We start from the raw sequence: 22,015 nt of genomic DNA, 5'->3' as shown, positions 1-22,015 counted from the left end.
GAGCAGGCGTCCTATTAAAGAGTCCGGGGGGATTTCTTATTCGATACGCTTTGAGATTCGGATTCGAGGCAAGCAACAACGAAGCAGAGTACGAAGCCTTCATTACAGGACTTCGGCTTGCTAAAGCATTAGCAGTAACAAAAATGACTATTTACAGTGATTCTCAGCTTATTGTCAACCAAGTGGAAGGAGAGTATAGGAGAAAAGAGCCTCAGTTACAGAGATATTAGGAACTAATTTGGACTCTTCAAAAAGAGTTCCGAGAGGTTAAGGTGTGTCAAATACCCAGAAAGGAGAACACAGTAGTAGACAAACTCTCAAGGTTGGCCAATGATAAAGAAAAGACTTTAGGACCATCGGTTTATATCGAAGGTTGAGCTCCCCGAGTGCTCAGGCGAACGAGGTATACTACATAGAAAGTAGAAGGTGATGGATGGATTTGATTATGGAATACATCAGAGATAACAAGCTTCTTGAAGATTCAAAAGAAGCTCGATCTTTGAGAATTCGGGCGGCCAAATATACCATTTAGAATGGGAGGCTTTACCGAAGGTCCTTTTCAGGACCATTACTTAGATATATAGGACCAGAAGGAGCCGAAAGCGCCCTGGCAGAGGTACACAAAGGAATTTGTGGAGCACATATGGGAGGTCGAGCATTGGCACATAAGATCCTCAGACACGGTTTATACTGGCCCAAGATACAAGAAGATGCTATGAGATACGTTCGGTCGTGCAGTCAATGTCAGGTACATTCGAACGTGCCAAAGCTACCTGCCATGCTCTTAACATCAATCCTTAGCCCAATTCCATTCGCAATGTGGGGAATTGACCTAATGGGCAAATTTCCTAAAGCATCAGGGGCAAGGGAATACCTAGTCGTGGTGATTGATTATTTTACCAAATGGGTAGAAGCAGTTACCTTGGCCTCAATTACAGAAAAGATGGAAAAATTCATACTGGAGTCGATCATCCACCGGTTCGGGATTCCAAAAATACTCGTAACTGATCATGGAACACAGTTTGACAACCCCCAGTTTGAGCTTTTCTACAATATTTATATGATCGAGCATCAAATGTCGTCAATAGCCTATCCCCAGAGTAACGACTAAGTAGAAGTCACGAACCGAACGTTGCTTGAAAGTAAAAGAAAAGGCTCGAGACCAACAAGACCTTATGGGTAGAAGAATTGCCGAATGTCCTTTGGGCGTACCGAACTACCATCCGAACACCCACTGGAGAGACGCCATTCCAATTAACTTACGGCTCGAAGCATTAGCGCCCAGTAAAAATAATGCCAGGAACTCTTCGAGAAAGAGAATTCGAGGAAAAGGTGAACAAGCAAGGTTTGTTAGATAACCTTGAGTTATTGGACGATGTTCGGGAAAAAGCGATATCGTCTGAATCCAACAATATCACAGGAATATAGCATCTCACTACAGCGCTCGAGTAAAGCATCGTCAATTCCGAGCCGGTGATTTGGTTCTAAGGAACACCCTGACATCGGACCCATGTCATCAATGAAAATTGGATCCAACATGGGAAGGACCATACATGATCGTTAAGCAAATGGGTTCGGGAGCATACAAGCTAAAGAACTTTGCAGCTGACCGAGAGCTTGACCAATCGTGGAACGCGAAGCATTTGAAATTTTGTTTTCTTAATTTGATCAATTTTGATGAAGGAAGATCTGCGGATATTTAATGCAATTCTCAATTTTTTCGCCACCAAATCTTTTGATTGGGGAATACACGTATAGGGAATTCTTCGGATGTACGATATCTAAAATCAAAAGGCTTTGGGTAAGACCGAGTGAGACCTTATTATAAGGCTTCGGGTGGCACCGAGTGGGTCCTTCGAAAGCCTAAAAAAATTCTAAGGAATTTACTAGATCTAAGGCATCGGGTAAAACCGAATGGGTCCTTCAAAAGCCTAAAAAATTTCCCAGGAGTTTTCAAGTCAAAGGCTTCGGGTAGCACCTAGTGGGTCCTTCGAAAGCCTAGAAAATTCTAAGGAATTTACTAGGTCTAAGGCATCGGATAAAACCGAGTGGGTCCTTCAAAAGCCTAATTCAAGGTCAAGAGCATCGATCAATACCGAATAGAACCTTAAAAAGCCTACAAAATTCGTTCTGTAGGTAAATGGCATCGGGTAGCACCGAGTGGGTCCTTCGAAAGCCTAGAAAAATTCTAAGGAATTTACTAGGTCTAAGGCATCGGGTAAAACCGAATGGGTCCTTCAAACACCTGTAAAATTCGTTTTATAGGTAATAGGCATCGGGTAATACAGAATGAGTCCTTTGAACGACTAATAATTTAAGGAAGTTTTCTAAGGAAAGGCTTCAAGAGGCCATTGAAAGATACCTAACACTTAGAAAAATTCTCCCTGAATTGATATCACGTTGAACAATAATAAAGCTCGACGAAATTGAAATACAATAGTCATGATCGGGCAATTTCAAGACAAATAAAAGATACTTTATAAGTTCTTTTTCATTTAGAGAAGGACCAGTAAGGGCCAACCTTTACAATACTAAGGATATTTTGCATATTACTTCTGATGCAAAGACGAATGTCATAAGCGGTCTATTCGATTGGTATGAGGAGCTTCTGATGCAAAGACGAATGTCGTTAAAGATCCTACGTTCAAGCAAAGATATTATTATGAAGAAAGAATAGTTCTTCAGGAGGAACAAGAACTTGACCAACGATTGGGAGGAACATTTCCATACCCTTCGTCTAGCTTTTCCAGGATCCGAACCCTTCGGCAAGCAGAAGAACTTCATCTTCGGTCACTGAGAAGAGTTCCGTAAGCTCCCACCAACCAAAGGTAAGAAAGAAGGACGAGCTGGATGATGAGCCCTAGACTTGGCCTCCTTCCTGGATCGTTGTGAAAGAAGGATTGACACCTTTGCCTTTGGGATTGACATTTGGGCCGTCATCTTCTTCCTCTTCTTCTAAGAGCTCTATTATAATTGGAGTCACAGGAGGTGAATCGTCAAGAAAGAGTGTTATATCCGGATCGGGATCGGGAAAATCTACGACTTCTTCAGCCCAATCGGGAAGAGGAAGCTGCAGTCTGGTGAAGACTTTGGGATGACAATGTTTCTGATCAGGAGCCGTGACAAAGTTCGGGTCCCTCAGAATTGATTGAAAAACCTCATTCTCACAATCCTGATAAGCCTGATTGTTGAAAATGTTCATCAGCTTGAAAAAAGGCTTACTATCCAAATATTTGCGGATGCAAGCTTTCAGGGTTTTGGCAGGGATACAATCGAGATCAGGAGGAACTATTTGATTATGTAGCTCATCAACCTTAGCTTCAGAATCATTCAGTTCCCCCGAAAGACTCATGATCCTCCACTCGAAGCCACGTATACTCTTCTTAGCTACATCCAAGTCTTGGTAAAGACGCTCGATCTTTATGTTTCTTAACTTGACCTCTTCCCAAAGCCTGTCCCGAAGCCGCGCAATCTCCCGATCCTTAGCCGCAGATTCTGCCCGAAGCCTGGAAAGATGAGAATGCATCCTCCCAATCCGGTAGGCTGCCTCTGCCTGTTTGTTGAAATTATCCACAGTGCTCCTGCAACATCAAGAGAGTCATTCAGGAGTCAGAAAGAAACCCAAGAATCTGCAAATGCTTTGGATTTAGAAAGCTTTTAAACCTCGAGAAACAAGAAAATCACTCTAAAGGCATTTTCTTGGCTTCTGTATTGTTTTTTGGTTTCTTTCTCGTCCTGTAAAAGTGATGACGCGTTCTATGGCGATGGCTTCCTCTACTTTCTCATCTATCCGCTTCACTTATTCAAATCTCAAGGAGCATCATCGCTTGCTTCTAACCCCCCATGTTCTGTATTTTGTTCATTGCCTTCTCCACCGTATCTCTTTGCTTGCTTGTCTTTTCCATGTTTAAAAGATTGAAGAGAACAAAAGAACAAGAAATAGCAACGGCTGCAATTGAAGTACCAGCTAATCGGGTAAGTGTTTTTGTCAATAGCCGAGCTTAGGCTATTTCTAAAAGAATTTAGCTTAAATTAATCAAGTTTTTTCTGAAATCTGGTTATGCTTTATGTTATCACACGTAGGCCGGTGTTTTGGAGAACAATGTTAAGGAATATCGGCTACAAATTATTTATCTTCAAATATATGTGGGAGAACCCGGGTACCTTGCAATACTGTTTTTAATATGAGTTTATAATGAAATTTGCAAACTTTTCACTGACAATAGAAAATGAAGGACGCTATACTCTAATGAAGATTGTGCATTCATGTTTATGTGATTGACTTTGCATTTGTGGTTGGAAGTAACTCATATTGAAAATGCTATTATTCTAAATTGACCATCTTTGTTTTGTTCTATTGTTGCTTTACTGGATTAAGAGTAGAGCCATGTCTAATTATGGCCAACGTGGAGGCTCAAGCCAGGGAACTCAATCAAAGAAAGCATTGGATAGAGAAGCTTGAAGAGAAGGAAAGACTGGCTAATAAAAATCTAAGTAGACTGCTCAACTGGTTTTGTTTTTATATAAATTTTGAGATAAAAAAATCAGGAAACTTTTTTCTCCTCCCATTGTCCTGTTAACTATGGCAGATTATCTTACGACAAAAGAAATAAGAGAATGTTCCATCACAAAGTTAAATGACTTTATTTATGTTAGGTATTGATTCGAGCTATCAAAATTTTGAAGGTTGAAGGGCCTATATGTCACACCCCACCCGCCGGTCTCGGTTACCCGCCCGACAACCCGTGGTAGTGATCCGTCACAGGATCCACGGTTTTAGTCTATCAACAATATTAAATACAAATAAAGATAATCAAGAGCAATAAATGTTCAACAAATGAATTAAAGAATTACAGGAGTCCAAATACTCCAATAACAATAATAAATGAGAGAATAATGAATAAAATGAATACGAGTTCAGCGGAAGCAATCAAAAGAATTATATCAATTTCTTTCCAGTTTCCTTTTCTAAGGCTATAAATTTAGACTTAAGTTTATCAAGATGAGGAGTCCTCCAGTTCTTCTCTATTCGCTGATTGAACTGTTTAACCACTTTTCGTCTCTGACCATCAATAGGTGCGATAAGCGAACTCCATGCACCCGCAGGACCTCCCGCACATGCTATCTCCATTTCCCACTGACGGTGCCACATCCTATTCATACGGGATGGTTCCTTCATAGGAAACCAGTCCATCTTCCTGTACAATTCCTTCTTTTGTGCAGGCTAATAAACAACAACAACAACAACAACAACAACAACAACAATAAGCCTTGTCCCAACTAAATGGGGTCGGCTACATGGATTCTTGCCCTCCAATTAGTTCTGTTCGAGGCCATGCTAGATACAAGGCCTAAGCTATACATATCCTTTCTCACCACTTCTCCTAAGGTTATCTTAGGTCTACCCCTAGCTCTTCTAGTTCCTTCAATATGGATTATATCACTTCTCCGTACAGGAGCATTTATAGGTCTCCGTTGAACGTGGCCGTGCCACCTCAAACGACTTTCTCTAAGCTTATCACTTATGGGAGCATCTCCTAGACCAACTCTAATATGATCGTTTCTTATCTTATCCATCCTAGTTTTGCCACTCATCCATCTTAGCATCCTCATTTCTGCTACACTAAGTTTATCTATATGATTCTTTTTAACAGCCCAACACTCTGCATCGTACATCATAGCTGGTCGAACAACAGTCCTATAAAATTTTCCTTTAAGCTTTAATGGAATACGCCGATCACATAAGACCCCGGACGCACCTCTCCACTTCATCCACCCTATTTTAATTCTTTGGGAAACCTCATCTTCCAAATCACCTCTTTTACTTATGATTGAACCTAGGTACCTAAAACAATCGCTCTGAGGAATCTCTTTATCGTCAAGTATCACCACCTCATCATCTGTCCGATCATGACTAAAGTTACAAACTAAATATTCTGTCTTCGATCTACTAAGTTTAAAGCCTTTTGATTCCAAAGCTAATCTCCATGATTCTAATTTGGTATTAATCCCCACTTGGGTCTCATCAATCAACACAATATCATCCACAAAAAGCATACACCAGGGGACCTCATCTTGAATGTCTTTGGTTAATTCATCCATTACCAGTGCAAATAGATATGGGCTTAAAGTTGACCCTTGATGTAGCCCAACTGTTATCGAGAATTCATTACTTTGTCCCCCCACTGTTCTAACACTAGTCACCGAACCATCATACATATCCTTAACTATATCTATATATTTACTTGCAACACTTCTTTTCTCTAGTACTTGCCAAATTAACGCTCTAGGGACTCTATCATAAGCTTTTTCTATGTCAATAAATACCATATGAAGATCTTTCCTACATTCTCTATACCTTTCCATAAGTCTCCTAATTAAGTAAATAGCCTCCGTTGTAGATCTTCCCGGCATAAACCCAAATTGGTTCTCCGTAACTGTAGTTAAGTGTCTTAAACGGGTTTCAATTATTCTCTCCCATAATTTCATCGTATGGCTCATCAATTTAATGCCCCTATAGTTATTACAACTTTGAATATCTACTTTGTGCAGGCTAATAAACATATACAAAATAAAGGAGTGAGTTCTAAAGAACTCAATAAGAACAATTACAAATCCCATCAATTATCCAACAAAGCATAAATGCATAATTGACATGAATGAGTGCAAAGTATGAATGATACTATGATTTCTAACTATGCAAGGTCTCTATCGCTGACATGTTTTAAGATATACACCAGCTCTCCTCTGAGAAGAAAGTGATTTCAGCATTATGAGACTTACATCACAAGCGACTTCACAAACGCATCGTCAGGAACATAATTGAAGGATCTGCTTTGAGCTGGCGTTTGGGCGAGAGTGCTCCATTCCAACGCTCTGTCAAAATCGCCCGTCACGCGATCGGACCTTTTCAACTTCCACGAAGGTCTGTAAATTTCTTCATCAGACTGTGAGGGCCTCTTTGATGCAGAAGAGGCTGGCATTTTCGAAGGAGACTGTTCTGAAGACACTAAAACAAAAATAACAGTGTTAGCAGAAAACTTTACCAAGGAACTCAAGAAGGGCTAAGAGAGTCTAAAACCCTATCTACAAATAATCAGGAAGACAGACTGAAGAAGGAAAAAAGAAATTCAAAAGCGCAAAAGCTTACTTCTTCAACAGTTTTTCCTTCAAAACTACAGACAATGAAGCAGAAAACTTAAAGAAATTCTTCTGTAAGGCCTTCAAGTTTTCAATATCAGAGAAAGACGATTTTTAAACTTCGTACGACAGGAAAGCTTGAAGCCAGAAAATGGGTGAAGAAGAAGCAGAGAAGGGTTTAAATAAGTATGAGTGGAAGAATGAAAAGACTCGTGCTAAGGGGATCAATGGCCACAAATCAGTGACGGTTCAAAGTCTGCAAAGATGAACGGCGGTGATTGAGCAACCTTTCAAATTTTGAAACAAGAGTTTGAACTTGTCACATCCGTACACGTGGTGATTTCGGCGCCGGTTAATAAGACGGTTGGCTTGGGTAATGAACCGTCAGTTGAAGCAATTAAGGCTAAGTGATGGTTGCGCTTCCCAATGAAGATTGTGGCGCTAAAAGGAGGGCCAAAATCAAGGAATCGAGATCAATTGCAAAAATACACGAACGTTACATCAAGGTAGCAGGACTACCTTGATGCGAGTTTCCTGATTGCCAAAGCCTCTAATTTTTGAATGGGGGACCGTATGAAGAAATAAAGAATGTGAATTCAAAAGACTTCAGCTTTAGCCGATTGAGTCTTAGAAAGGCACACCCGAACAAGAATCTTAAAAATCTACGGTTAAGCCGAGTACAACAAGCAATATCAAGAAGAAGAAGACTGTCATTTAGATCAAAGACCCAAAAAGGGAGGGTCTACCCTTACCAAAAAAAAAAAAGAGACTCATCAGAATTCTTGAAAACATCATAAATTCGCAGGAAGATCAAAGGTTTGATCTGCAGCAGCTTCGGGAGTTCAACTTTCAGAAGCTTGAGTCTGGGCGTTCAGCTGGGCGTTGTTCTCGGCCGCACCTTCCCCCTCGGGATTCATCGGAGGCTCGTCGCATCCTTCAATGCATGGATTAGTAGGTGGTGGATTCTTCTTTTCAACAACCCAACTCGCGGTAGGCTGCCGCAAATGCTCCAAGATCTCATTATAGATGAGATCTTTGTGCTCATCGATCAGGTAGGAAGGATCCACCGCCAGAATACTCTTCCAGACATCGTTGACGGCAGCACGATAAGCCATCACATACTGATTGAGCAGATTGCCGAATGGTTGGCTGTTCAGATACTTATGAATGCAGGCTTTCCGAACCTTCGGCTTCAGACTTGCGGGACCCTCGGGATCAACGGTAGCCTTTAGTCTTTCCTCTAGCTCATGCTTCTCCCGAATCAAGTTCTCGATCTTGGATTCTGAGGTTAAGACAGTATTCCTCAGCTATCCCAGTTCTCTGTCCATCTCCTCCATACAGGATCTGGCCACCACAAGTTCCCCAGTAGAAGAACGCAGTCGGGCAGTCTCCTCCTTCAGCTTTGAGACCTCCCCTTGACTTTTTTCAGCGATGTCATCGTTGTGTTTGGCTTGGGCGCTCAGCCGGCCGATCCTTAAGTTGGCTTCCATCTCACGATGGAAATTCTCTACAAGAACTTTGCGACAAATAAGCATTCGAGAACGAGTCAGTAATGCATAACAAGATTAGCCAAAAAGATGGAGGTTCAAGATTTACCTAATGTTGGAATTCACCAACACATCATCGGGCACCGCTTTCAAAGCTTTGCCATCGCTTGAGTGTTAACGGCCCAATCAATGGACGTGTGTGTGTCCATTAGGATCAGGTTAAAAAGATTTACCTTCCAGTTGGGGGCGTAATGGCCCCCTCAACCTTGCTTCTCTTGGAAGCAGCATCATCGGTCACCTTCCGTCTCCTCTTGACGAGAGCAGTATCATCATGGGTGGACTCATCGACCTCCACCATCTCTTTTCCTTTGGCAACATTGTCCTGCCTGGTCCTCTTAAGTCCCTTTGGGGAAGGAGCTACCCCCTTTAGGGTAGCAGCTGATGAAGCTCCCTTTCGGGAAGGGACACTCTCGGGAGCCTCCCTGATTTTTCTTCTTCGAGGAACTCTCTCTTCAGAGAGTGGCAAAACTCGCTTGGCCAGCGACTTAACAGCGTTATGATTGAACTTTAGGAGGTATTGCAAGATCAATAGAAGACCAGAATTATCTCAGGTGTAATAAAGTAGTACGCAATGAAGAAAAACTAAAGCTTCGGTGCTCACCATGGCTTAGGTCCCAGTAGCAGAGAATCGTTTCGTACTCCATGGCATACCCATGGATTTTCGAACGCTAGGAAATGGTTTTGATGGCCCGAACTGCTTTTTCACTGTCGGGCAGGAAAGAAGAACGATTGATCTGGGTGAAGGAGTCTGGGGTGCTTCATCTCATCAGGAATTTTAGATTGGATTCAGGAACCCTACAGAAAACAAACTTTTCCCGCCATCCTTTATTATTGGAAGGGCAGGTACCCTCTACAAGGATTCCCCCTTGCTAGTTTAGATCAGTCTTTGGGCGCTTGGAAAGGAATACCCACTCGGGAGGATTCGACTTACTCAAAGTATAAAAATGACAAAAAACATCTAAAGAAAGGGGTCAACTCGAGTTCATGGCAGAGCCCTAGATAAACAATTATATACCTCCAACTGTTCGGGAGGAGCATACCCGGACAAATATTCTAGTGATCGAGAATTTCGGCGATTACAGGAGAGAAGAAAGGAAGTCGAACCCCACTCTTGAAAGAATCAAGGTAAAGAGAGAACTCCCCTGGAGGATTGGAGTTAACCCTATCATTCGAGTTCGGGGCACGAAGAACGCAAGAGCGCGGAATTGAATAATCGTAACAAATATTTTTGAGGTCTGTTGAGCGAACCTCAGAAATGATGTTTGAGGGACTGATGGAAGGTCTTTTTTACGGACGGGAACTCTCTGCCGTCATTTTCTTAGGAGCTTTCCTCTTTTTTGAGGAAGACCTTTTAATGATAGGGGCATTACCAGGTGGGTCTCTAGGGCTAGACGGGGCAGATTGCAACCAGTGTTCGGTCGCCCTATAGTCCCGTTCACCGGAGAGTTCAACAAAAGCCTAGAGTTCCTTGTTCAGCAAATTCCTCACCCTCTATTAAGCAGTCTACATAATCGCCCTCCTCTGAAGTCTTACCACTACCCATTTTTGGCAAAAAGTGATGGATGGACTAACAGAGGTAGAATAGACTATACGAATGCAAGAAGAGAAAACAGAAGATGCAACAAAAGTAAGAGGAGTAAACTTGTGATCTTGACAAACTGGAAGAACAAAGCTTGAATCGCTCAGGCCGAAACCGGAGACTTGCAAGAGCACAGGTTGAAGAACTTGAAAGCAAAAGTATGATCTGACACAGGAGAGCAAAGAAGTGAAAAGAAGAAATGAAGCAAGAAAAGCCTTTTATAGATTCAAAATTCAAATGAACGCACAAGATTAAATTTGGCTAACGGGTAGGATTGTGCTTTGGATCAAGTGAAATACACACAACAACCCAGATGAAATATCTTCGACGGTCCATATTCGGCGACGGTTCGAAAATATTTGCAATGATGAAATAAGCCTGAGACACGACGGTTCGAACGACAAGGCGTAATGTTCGCGCCTCCCCGATCGCCACATGGCCCACTATACACAGGGAGCGAGGCGTTGGAGCGGTTCGACGGCACCTTGCTGGAAGTAAATTTCAGAAGCATTAAATGCGAGGATATCCTAATGTGAAAAGACTTCTTGTCTTTACTCATATTCGGGAAGAATGCAAAACTAGACCAAGCATCCCTCGGCGTTGCTCGAACGCTCGGTCTGCGGGGGCAAATGATATGAGGAAAATTGCACCGAACCCATCTGGACCGGTTTCACATCTTTCGCCCTAGTTAGACCATAATCAGGGGCCATTCTAACCTAATCTAAACAATCAGGAAAGCGCCGCTTTGGAAGTTACTGGCCATGAACTCCCTCCTGAATCTGGCGGTAGATGAAGCTTCCTAGTAGGAAGCAACTATAGTTAGGACGGTGAGGGAATCGTGAGAAGTTCAGTAACTGCTATCGTCCCCGAGTATTCAGGGAAAAACCCTACAATCGGACAATAACCCGCAAAGATCACGAATTCATCCGACGATCAAGAATCAAGGATAAATCCTATATAAACAGGTGATTGGTTCATGTAAGAGGTATCTAATTCGTTTCCCAACTATTATCATTCAAGTTTATGCTCTGCAATTAACCAGAGCCTTCTGTGATCAGTTCAGTAACTGACTTAAGCTTCGGAGGTGGCCTCCCGATCTCAGCGATCGAGCCACGTCTAACCTTGTTTTGCAGGCCATTACCAAGAGATCCAAAGACTTAACAATTTCTGGACGCATCACTACCCATCATGGGTTCAAGATCACCTATACCTTTGTGAAAGATGGAATCAAGGTCACCTTGGGTCCTTCCAAAATGAAGAAAATTCCTAAACCATCAAATGGGGAGGGAAACAATTTACTTATTAAATCTGAAGTTGATAAAGTCTTGGAGGAACCTATAGAGGCTTATGTTCTTGAGGTGCTAGAAGAAAATGGAGAGAATTATGGCTTCCCAACTCAAGTAGAACCTTTTCTCAAAGAATTCAAAGATATTGTCCTGAAGAATTTCCTCCTGAACTTCCACCAATAAGAGAGATTCAACATTGTATTGATTTTGTCTCAAGAGCTGTCACCTAACAAAGCAGTTTATAGAATGAGTCCTAAGGAGCATGAGGAGCTTCAAAGCCAAGTAGATTAACTCCGCAAGAAGAAGGTCAAGATAAAGGAAACTTAGGACCAAGTTTGCACGTAGCGGAAGCGTCTGATTTCGGAGCATTTCCTAAGGCCCAATAAAGTAGCCCACTAAGCCTAGAAGCCCAAAGAAAACATTTAGAAATAGTAAGTGGTTGCACAGTCACTAGTTTTAGGTCAACTTTGGACTCAAACCTGTGTGAATCTAAAGGGAATAGTACGAGATTTTTAAATGGATAGAATGTTCTGGAAGTCTATTTTTTTAATCAACAAACGGTGAGTCATTTGGGTTTTCCTAGAGGGAGTTATGGCCATTTTGGTGGAAGTGGTCTAGTTTGCCGATCTATATGGGATTTCTAGCTCTACTCCATTCTTAAGGCCACTTTTCCACATCCAACCACATTGGGACTAGCCTACCTTGGAGGACACACAACCAACTTCCTCTTCATACTTTCAATGTTTTGTAATTGTTATTTTAGTGTTAAAAAGTTTTTATTTGTTGTGGAGCTTAGCTAGTGAAACTAGGTATCATTTCCAAGGGTTGTTTAGAATTGCCTATCCATGGGGGATTTTTTAATGTACTATGATGAACACATTTATGTGGGAAATCTTAGGGCATAAAGCATGCATTTTTCACATTTAGAGTGGAGTTACCTTGGGTTTTATGTTGTTTTTGCAGATTTTAAGACTTTTCAAGATTTAACAAATATTTGGAATTTTGGGTATGAAACATGCAATTTTACACGTCAAGAGGTCCGTTCAAATTCTCAAGTGCAAAAATGGGCCTGATGTGGAGCATGATAGGTTAGAGATGTGATTATGGGCTAATTCCAAAATATTTTAGAAATAAGGAAGCCAATTTTGATCTACGGCTGAGATTAGTTTGGATTTTTATTTTATTTTACTTTATTGTAATTGAAAAATGTATGGGGCCCACAAGTAGTCAAAGATTAGGGTTCTCTATTTTTTCTATAGATTTTCTAGAAGATTTTATTTTATTAGATTTTATTCTTTTTCTTAATTATTTTTGTCTCCCCACTTTTTATTTCTTTTATTTATTATTCCCTTAATAACTCACTTATTCTTTTAAATATATATATATATATATTCCTCTTTCCTCCCCACTTTCTTCTCCACGTTAACTTTATACTACTTTTAGCGCTCTCTATTGTGAACGAATTTCACAAGTATTGGAATGAAAAATTGAGTTTTGGCTTTTGGCTTTAGGAGTTCTTCGAGTTTTGCTCTTATCCTTTAGATGGATTTCCTTTGGGTGTCGAGTGTCCTATCTTAAGTGTTCACTACTTTTACATCCTACTTCTTTGATCTTTCTGGTGTCAAGTTTGGTATCAGAGCTCAAGGTTCAATGGGATGATCAAATTGTGCTGAATAACATACCTTAACCTCATCATGAGATGAACAAGGGGGTGGGGATTATTACATATACCATCAGGGAGGATCGAATCTTGACTTCCCCACTGGGAGGCATTGGTAATTGCCAACTGGGCTAACCTTTGATGGTAATCATTTGGGATTTGCTTTAGACATTCTGTTGTCTTTGGGTTTCCATGTTGGACAGTAGCAAGTGACAAAGTGGTTGGGAGTTCGGTGAGATGCCATAACATTTTTTTAATGAGAAAATGATGCCATGACATTTTGACAACTGCGAAACTCTCGTGTTTGAAATTCTTTGTCATACACAAAAGTTCAAACTTTGAGGAGTGCTGGGTTAAAGTTCCAATCTTTTCTCTTTTTTCTTTATTTTATTGGGGTAGAATTTTTACTTTTTCACAAGTTGCACATTTTGCATTTTGCCATGTGCTGGCTTATGCAAATTTGATGTGCCTTCACACTCCTCATAGAGAGGGGTGGAGTTAGGATTCAACATTCCCGCCCTCTAGGGGGGACTTAGAGAAACCACGCCACTCGGTTCACTCCCAAAGAAACCACAAAAGTAGCTCATTCTCCCAAAATTCCAATCCTATTTCCATTTAGTTTGATTAGTTGTTAAATATGGAAAGTTGAATAAATAAATAAATAAACCTCTCCTAAACTTGCAATCAACAATGCAATGAAGGTAAATAAAAAAACCTAAACATAATTGCTTAAACCTAAAGCAGAATGACATAATAATTAGTGATTTAAAAAAATTGTGAGAACCAATTACATGGTGGAAATTGTAAACAAACTCTAGAGCATAGTCAAAATGGGTGCATTGTTGCTTGTATCTCAAGATATTACGCAAGTATACGTATCGCAATCAAGTAATAAATGATAAGTAAAGTATCGATCCCACGGAGAATTATATCCTTAACTTTCAATGTAAAAGTAAAATTGATTTAAATGAAATTAACAAGGTTGATTGGTGATTGACTAACTAAATAACCAAATGACAGGTAAAGAAAACTAAGGAATTAAAATGTAGATTAAGCAATGGAAGAAACTTAATGAGTGACAAGTGTGTTAGGAATCAAGTTTCCCTTCCCCTGAATTTTATAACACAAATACTAAAGAATACTACAACCCCAAGATAAATCAAGAACTTGGAATGAATGGCAATATGGTATTTTCCAATACACATAAGCTAGCATCCTAAATCAACATCTGCATATTCCTATGAAGAATTGAATTAAGAATGCAATTTAAACCCAATCCAATCAATGGTAATGTGAGGTAATTGGGTATTCCTACCCAACCTACTAATTAACACAACCTAATTAAAGATGATGCTAACTCACACAATTCAACAAACACCTAGATTTCATTAATTTTCCAATTAATGAAATCATAACTTTCATTCAAGAAAGATCATTCAAGAAAGATCATTCAAGAACTGAAATTAGTCAATATAACATGCTGAATTCATTAACAATAAAGTGGATTGCAATAAAATTGAAGAACACATGATTAGTTAGATATCAAAATTCAGGTTTAGGTACTACTATCATCCTAACACAGCTAAGATTTAGCCCATAACAGAATTCAAATGCATAAAACCAAGTATAGTTGGCATGAGACTAGAAAGTAAGAAGATAGAGTTATAAAAACAAGAAGAAACTAAGGCTTCAATGCTTCCACATGAGCTCTAGCTTTCTTCTCCAGCAAATCAGCAACTCCAGCAGCTCCTTGCTTCCACAAGAGCTCCAGCATTGGTTCTATCTTCCCTCCTCTCAGCCGAGTCTCTATTCCCAACCTTAGCCGAATGTCTCTCCTCTTTTCTCTTTGCCTCTCTTCTCTTTCTTCCATAAATGTCTTCAATCATTAGGTTAGATTCTGGCCATAGGATTAGAACTTTCCTTCTGAGATCAAGGGCTGAAAACCATCATGTATTTACAAGAATTTTGTCCACTTAAGTTAGCCCTTTTTGGTCAATTTCATTTGAATTGGATCTGAGAATATTCTGCTCCATTGTTGTAGCAATGCAGCAACAACTCTACAACAAAGTTAGAGGACAGGTTCTTCTATTATGAATCTTCACCTATATTTTCAAGAGAAAGAGAAACAGTCAAATTCATCCATAAAAAGAAGGGAAATTCATGTAATGGTGACAATAATGAACTAAACAAAATGCAACATGTAAAGACTAAATAAGACAACACCTAATGAATACTATCACTAAAACAAAGACAAAATACTCCTAAATCAAGCCATCTCAAGTATAAAAGTTATCAATCTTAACTAGAGTTATCATGCATCTCATAAACCCCAAAATCATGTAATGAAAATGTTCCAAAGGGATTTGGAGTAAAGAGATAAATGTAGCATATTGGAGCTATCAAATTTGGAGAACCAACAAATAACAAAATCTAAAATCCAAGAAGATATTTAAAAGGCACGTAAAAAAAATCAAAGGAAAAGGGGGGGTGGCCGTGGGACCATGGAAGAAATAGCTTGAACCCAAAATCAAAATAAATTAAAAATTAAAAAAGAAGAAGAAGAAGTAGCAAGCAGGAAAAAAAAATTTGTTGGTAAACCATTCATTTAATAAAGCAGAAAAACAAGCAACAACAATGGCATCCGAGACAGGCGTCAAGGAGCCAATGGGAGGAATTTGGCTATATCTTCTCGATCAACAAAGGATTGGCCCTCCTAGCAAGGGAATCCGCACTAGAGTTGGATTCCCTGTGGACAAACGAAAATTTTGCACCTAACAAGTTTTGATGCTAGGTACAAAATATTGTCCACAATTTCACGGACCTCAGGCCCTTAGCCCTGCAACCTTTACCCTAGCCCATTAAGCATAGAAAAGCTCTAAACAGTCCGTCTCTGCAACTACCTTTTCCCAAGTCTCCCATTGTGTGAAGAAGGCCCTGCCTAAGGCCCAAGGCCCAAGGCTTCCCCGGTGAAAGGGCATGGAAGTTAGCTGGAGAGGAAACTCCCAGCTTACAAGCTCCTTCATGGTCCCTAATCACGAGGCCCAACCCACGTTACCCACTAGATGATGAGCCTTTAGAAATTGCTGCGTCTGAGTTAATTTTAAGCCATCTTGCCTGACGCTTGGTCCACTCGTTAGCACAGGCGATAGTAGTTGGGGTGCATCGGCTGTGGGTTGGGCTTCACAGAATTCGTGATGGGCCTTGTTTTCTTTCTGAATAACATCTTAGAGCCTCCAATGCTGCTTGTTGAAGATGAAATCATTGCGGCCTGTCCATAAATTCCATAGTACAAAGGAAGCTTTACTGGCAATCCAGATGAAATTTTCTTTCCCTTGCTCCTTGAAGTAGTTTCCAGATTTGATGAACTCGTGAATCATCTGCTTATGGCCACCCTTATAGGCTAGGCTAGAGCCGAACTAGACTGACCTTGCGAATTCACATTCAAGCAGCACATGTCAATGGGTTTACAACACCTCTAGCAAATCTCTTCGACTGGGATCTTTCTTTGATTCAGGGCTTGAACTGTGGGGAGCCCTCAAGCACATGCCTTCCATAGAAACTGTCGGATCTTACGCAAGGAGGGGCAGTTCCAAATGCTTTTTGGGACTTCATCCCATAGGTGACCCTTAGACAAAGAAGGTTTACTTGCCCCAACCTTCAACTCCTCTTCCTGGATGAGCCCATATGTTAATTTCACTGAGAATATCCCATTACGGGCCACCACCCAATAGATGGGATCCTCTGAATTAAAAAGACTCAGCTGAATCTTATAGGATATCCTTGACGTCATCCTTACTAAGTAGATCTTCAATTCTAGCACCTTTGATCTGAATCGATTTACTCTAAGACAATAGAGATGTTGCACTTGATGGTTTGTGAGGTTTGGGTCTAAAACCTGGGGCTGTCGGTATCCACTAGTCCTCCCATATCGAGATGTTGGTACCATCACCCACCCTCTAGCAAATTCCCTTCTTTAAGTGATCTCTCCCCTTGACCAGACTACGCCAAGCTCATGAGGGTTGGTTGCCCAACTTTGCTTCAAGGAAACCAATTGATGCAGCACAACCAGAAGTTACTGTTCACGCTATAGTAGCATGAACAATATCCTAGATGATATTTTTCATATTTGGTGGGCCCCAAGTCCAACTTGCATGGAAATATATTCAAATTTGGTGGGCCCAAACTCCAGCTTGCAAGGAGATAAAATAGGAATTGTTTTTGTGGGAGTTCTAGAGATAATTTAGAATTTTTTTTATTTATTATTGGGATAATCTTGTAATCAAAGTTTTTATTTGGGTAGGATATCTAGGATAAGTTTTCGTTAGTTTTAAATTCCTAAGAGTCCTAGTAGGATCAGTCTTTTGTTAGTTTTAAATTATAAAGAGTCCTATTATAGTTGTTTTCGTATCAAGTATGTTTGTTTTGTTATTTAAACAATTGTAATCAGCTTATTGAGCATGGAATAGAAAAAATGAATTGAAGCTTGAGCTTTGTGCGTTTGTAGCCCCCTCCCTCCCCTCCTCCTCTTCTCTTCTTCTTCTTATGAGTTTTCTTCTCCCTCTTCCCCTTCTGCAAGACTAATTCTTCTAAGATTTCCCTTCTTCCCCCTATTTTCTTTATCCTTCTTTCTTCTCTATTCTGCCCCCCATTAATTGAAGCTTGAGCTTTGTGCGTTTGCAGCAGCCCCCCCTTCTTCTCCTCTTCTCTTCTTCTTCTTATGAGTTTTCTTCTCCCTCTTCCCCTTCTTCAAGACTAATTCTTCTAAGATTTCCCTTCTTCCCTCTATCTTCTTTATCCTTCTTTCTTCTCTATTTTGTCCCCCATTAGCTTCTCTATGACTCTTCTCTTCCATAAACCAGGTGTCACACCAGACTTCTTCACGACCTATAGATCCACAGTAGTAGCATACTAGTGGGAGCCTCTCGTACTTTAAGTCAGCATGCAGCTGTGTCCCATTCTTCCTTTTGAGTGTGAGATGGTCCATCAAGGGTTTATTCACGTCAATAGTGGCACACACTCTCATGTACCTAACCCATTCTTCCATTTGAATGACGTCAATGAACGTTGCCTTCGATGGTTCTCCCACCATTCCTCCCAGTTGGATAGCCAGTTTCAGATCTTGAAGTTCCGGGTGAAGGCTGTGCATCTGAACCCAGAATTCCACTGTGCCAAAATCGCACTGCTGCTCCTCGTTCCACCTCTCCAAGATGACAAGGTTATTGGCCACGGCACAGGGACCTTCAGTAAGTACATGCAGAACGTCCAACTCCCGTTGAAAGTGGAAGGTATATATCTGGTCGCTACATTTCACTGTGGTGACTCCTTCCTTTGTGTTCAACGCTTTGACAAGGCCCTCTGTTACTCCTTGAGGCCTGAATCTTTTCCCTTCCATGAGAAAACCGATGAGTATAAGATCCTCCTTCCTATCCAGGCATTCTTCGAACTCCTCGTTGAGTTGAAACTCTTCTTTAGAGTCTAGGGTTCTCTGGCTAGGGATTCTGGACTGATCCATTCAAACTTCGGTAGGTTGCTTTCTGAAGTGGGGGTCAGGGTCAGGTGATGATAGCAGAGGAGGCTTTGTTCTAGGGTTTTGCATCATTTTGTAACTGGTATTCTCATATTCCAGCTTGGTAGGTTAAGGTAGTGATGGCGGGTAGGTGTGTTTTAGGTGAAGTAAATGCTGGGAGGGTTGGTAGGAAGCATTAAGATCATGCCATAACGGTGGGGGTTACAGCATGCCATGAAGGCGGAAGAGAGAAAAAATGCCATGAAGGGGTGGGGAGAGTTCAACGAACCACCGTTTCAACCTTGAATGTCGTTACAAGCTGGAACTTTCAAGAAAAGGTAAAGAGATACAAATCAAACGAATGATGGGTAGTTAGTTATGTATCCTACAAACAAGTTACGGATATCCCATTTATAATATACAAAAAAATAAAAAGAATTACAAATGAAGTTGAGAGAGAGAAAGTACATGTGATTGAGCAATTTCTACCAATGAGCAGTTGCAGATTAAGATGAGTTCTTGGGATAACAAAAATAGAAAAGATTTAAGATTAAAATAGGGATCATTACTGTTGCCCTCTTGCACCATAGCTTAATTAACTAAAGAGACTTTTCTCTTATGAAATTACTGTTGCCCCCTTCAGTTCTAACAGTGTTAAGAGATTGTTACGATTGGGTATGTAATCTCTATATTAGCCCTTCTAGAATTAAGAAGCCAGAAGACAAAAACCTTTTTTTTTTCCATCCTCAAGAAGGAAATGCTGGTGTTTTAAGAAGTGCCCCTCTTTTTTTTCTTTTTCTTTTTTCAAAAACAAAAGGCAGATTATTTGTTGTTACAATTTTTCTTGCCAACCATCCTTTAACAAGCAGATGTTTTCATGTATAATCTCGGAGGCAATTATAATGGTAATGAAGTATCCCACTGTTAAAGGATGTGGGACTTTGGGTAGAATTTGTGGGGCTCATCAATTGATTTTGAGCCATGAGATATGCTAGAGTCCTTGTTTAAGAGTCTTTAATCAAGTCAGAGACATACTTAAGATTAAAGTTTGAGTTTAAAACCAAGTTGGTTTCCCAGTTTGAATCTATGAGTAGATATCGAATCCTAATAAGAAGTAGACTGAAACTAGGGGATTCCAACACAACCAAGGAATCACACCTTGACAAGGACTCTTCAAATTTTGCATTTGTCTTCGGCCTTTTTCGCACAGTAGGCCAACAATGACGGCGTGATTGTTTTAGGTACCTAGGTTCAAGCATAAGTAAAAGAGGTGATTTAGAAGATGAGGTTTCCCAAAGAATTAAAATAGGGTGGATGAAGTGGAGAGGTGCATCCGGGGTCTTATGTGATCGGCGTATTCCATTAAAGCTTAAAGGAAAATTTTATAGGACTGTTGTCCGACCAGCTATGATGTACGGTGCAGAGTGTTGGGCTGTTAAGAAGAATCATATAGATAAACTCAGTATAGCAGAAATGAGGATGCTAAGATGGATGAGTGGCAAAACTAGGATGGATAAGATAAGAAACGATCATATTAGAGTTGGTCTGGGAGTTGCTCCTATAAGTGATAAGCTTAGAGAAAGTCGTTTGAGGTGGCACGGCCACGTTCAACGGAGACCTATAAATGCTCCTGTTCGGAGAAGTGATATAATCCATATTGAAGGAACTAGAAGAGCTAGGGGTAGACCTAAGATAACCTTAGGAGAAGTGGTGAGAAAGGATATGTATAGCTTAGGCCTTGTATCTAGCATGGCCTTGAACAGAACCGATTGGAGGGCAAGAATCCATGTAGCCGACCCCATTTAGTTGGGAAAAGGCTTATTGTTGTTGTTGTTGTTGTTGTTGTAGGCCAACAATGACGGCTAAGGAATCGATTTAAATGGGTTTGCTTTGTGCAATTAATATCACAAGCAGTTGTCTATGGCCTTTTTATTAAATTAGTTTTTCTTTTCTTCCCCCCAACCCCCAAAAAAAAATTCCTTCGTGTTTTTTTTTTTTTTTTTTTGGGTCAAAACGGAGATTTCATTTAGATAAAATATTCAAGACCAGGTGACCTAGTCAATAACAAAAAGGAATTAACTATAATCAAAGGTGGGTCTCCCCACCAAGACCTGTACAAAGAGTGGTGACATGCCCTTCTAGCTAAAATGTCAGCTAAAACATTACTTGTTCAAGGGATTAACTTGAAACAAACAGAATTAAACACGAGCGACAATCTCAGAATTCCTGTAACCAAACTACTACTCGTCCAGTCCAGTGGGATATTCCTCCCTTTCAGATAGGGTGCTTTTCACTTCCGAATTTTATCTGCCAGTCTATTGACTCTTATTGCTCATAGGTTTTGGAGTGGTAATACAGGTAGGCAGTCTAATTCTTCATGCATTAGGAAATGTAAATTTTTCCTACCGGGGGACGTGGGGGGTCTTCAGTTTCAATCGGCTTGGGTCCATAACCAAGCCCTTCTTCATAAGCAAGCCTGGAGGTTGATTTCAGAGCCTAAAATGGGCTTGGGTGATTAAGGATAAATACTTCCCTCATACCTCCTCCTTCAACCCTAAGGTTTGGTGTATATGCTCCAGGTTGTGAAATAGTATTGCTGGGGTTCTCCCAAGTCTCAAGTCTTTTGTGGTTAGGCAGTTGGGGGTGGTAAGGATACTAGTTTTTGGTTTGACCCTTGGCGGCCATCAATTACTTCTGAGTCTATCCCGTTGGACCTGTATAAGCCTGATTCTACTCAATGCGTTTCTCAAGTCTGTCGGGATGGCGCCTGGGATATTTCTGTGTTACTGTCTTTGCTACCATCTCACTTTGTTTCTAAGATACTTGAATCCAGGTTCTTGTCTGGAAAGGACTCTTGGCACTTTTCCTTGCTTCGATATGCTCCACTCAAATGGCTGCTCTTCAATCATCTCTTGATCCTGTTATTTCTGGAGTTTAGTATTTTAAATGGTGGAAATATTTTAAACGAAATTCTGTGTACGCAAGGTATAAATGTTTCTTTTGGCATGGTTTGCATAATGGTTTGCCTGTTTAGGAATCCTTGGTAAGTGGCTTCCTACATTTTCTACTTGTGCGATGTGTGGTCTTACAACAGAAACTATTTGGCACTTATGTTTTGGTTGTGTGAGGTTTATGGCTGGTCCTCTCAGTATTAGAGCTGAAATGATATCAGGTGCTTCTGTTTTAGATATCTGAATTAACTGATATTTCTTTTTGTTGGGATGAACTAATGCCCAATTGCATTTTCTCTGTTGTAGCTGTTTCTTGGTATTACTTATGGTCAGCACGTAACAGGAC

The 22,015-nt window shown here is 40.5% G+C and overlaps 1 protein-coding gene across 1 annotated transcript in view; it reads left to right on the top strand.

Annotated features, from left to right (window-relative positions):
* The window catches only part of LOC149026478 (cytochrome C oxidase biogenesis Cmc1-like protein), a 46,150-nt gene that overhangs the window by 22,757 nt on the left and 1,378 nt on the right, over window positions 1-22,015 (top strand). The gene's annotated exons all lie outside the window — the stretch shown is intronic.

The sequence above is a fragment of the Hakea prostrata genome, chromosome 2, assembly GCF_041222555.1.
Source record: "Hakea prostrata isolate BN-2017 chromosome 2, UWA_Hpros_2, whole genome shotgun sequence".
Classification (NCBI taxonomy): Eukaryota; Viridiplantae; Streptophyta; class Magnoliopsida; order Proteales; family Proteaceae; genus Hakea; species Hakea prostrata.
This window is presented reverse-complemented; position numbering and strand designations above follow the sequence as displayed.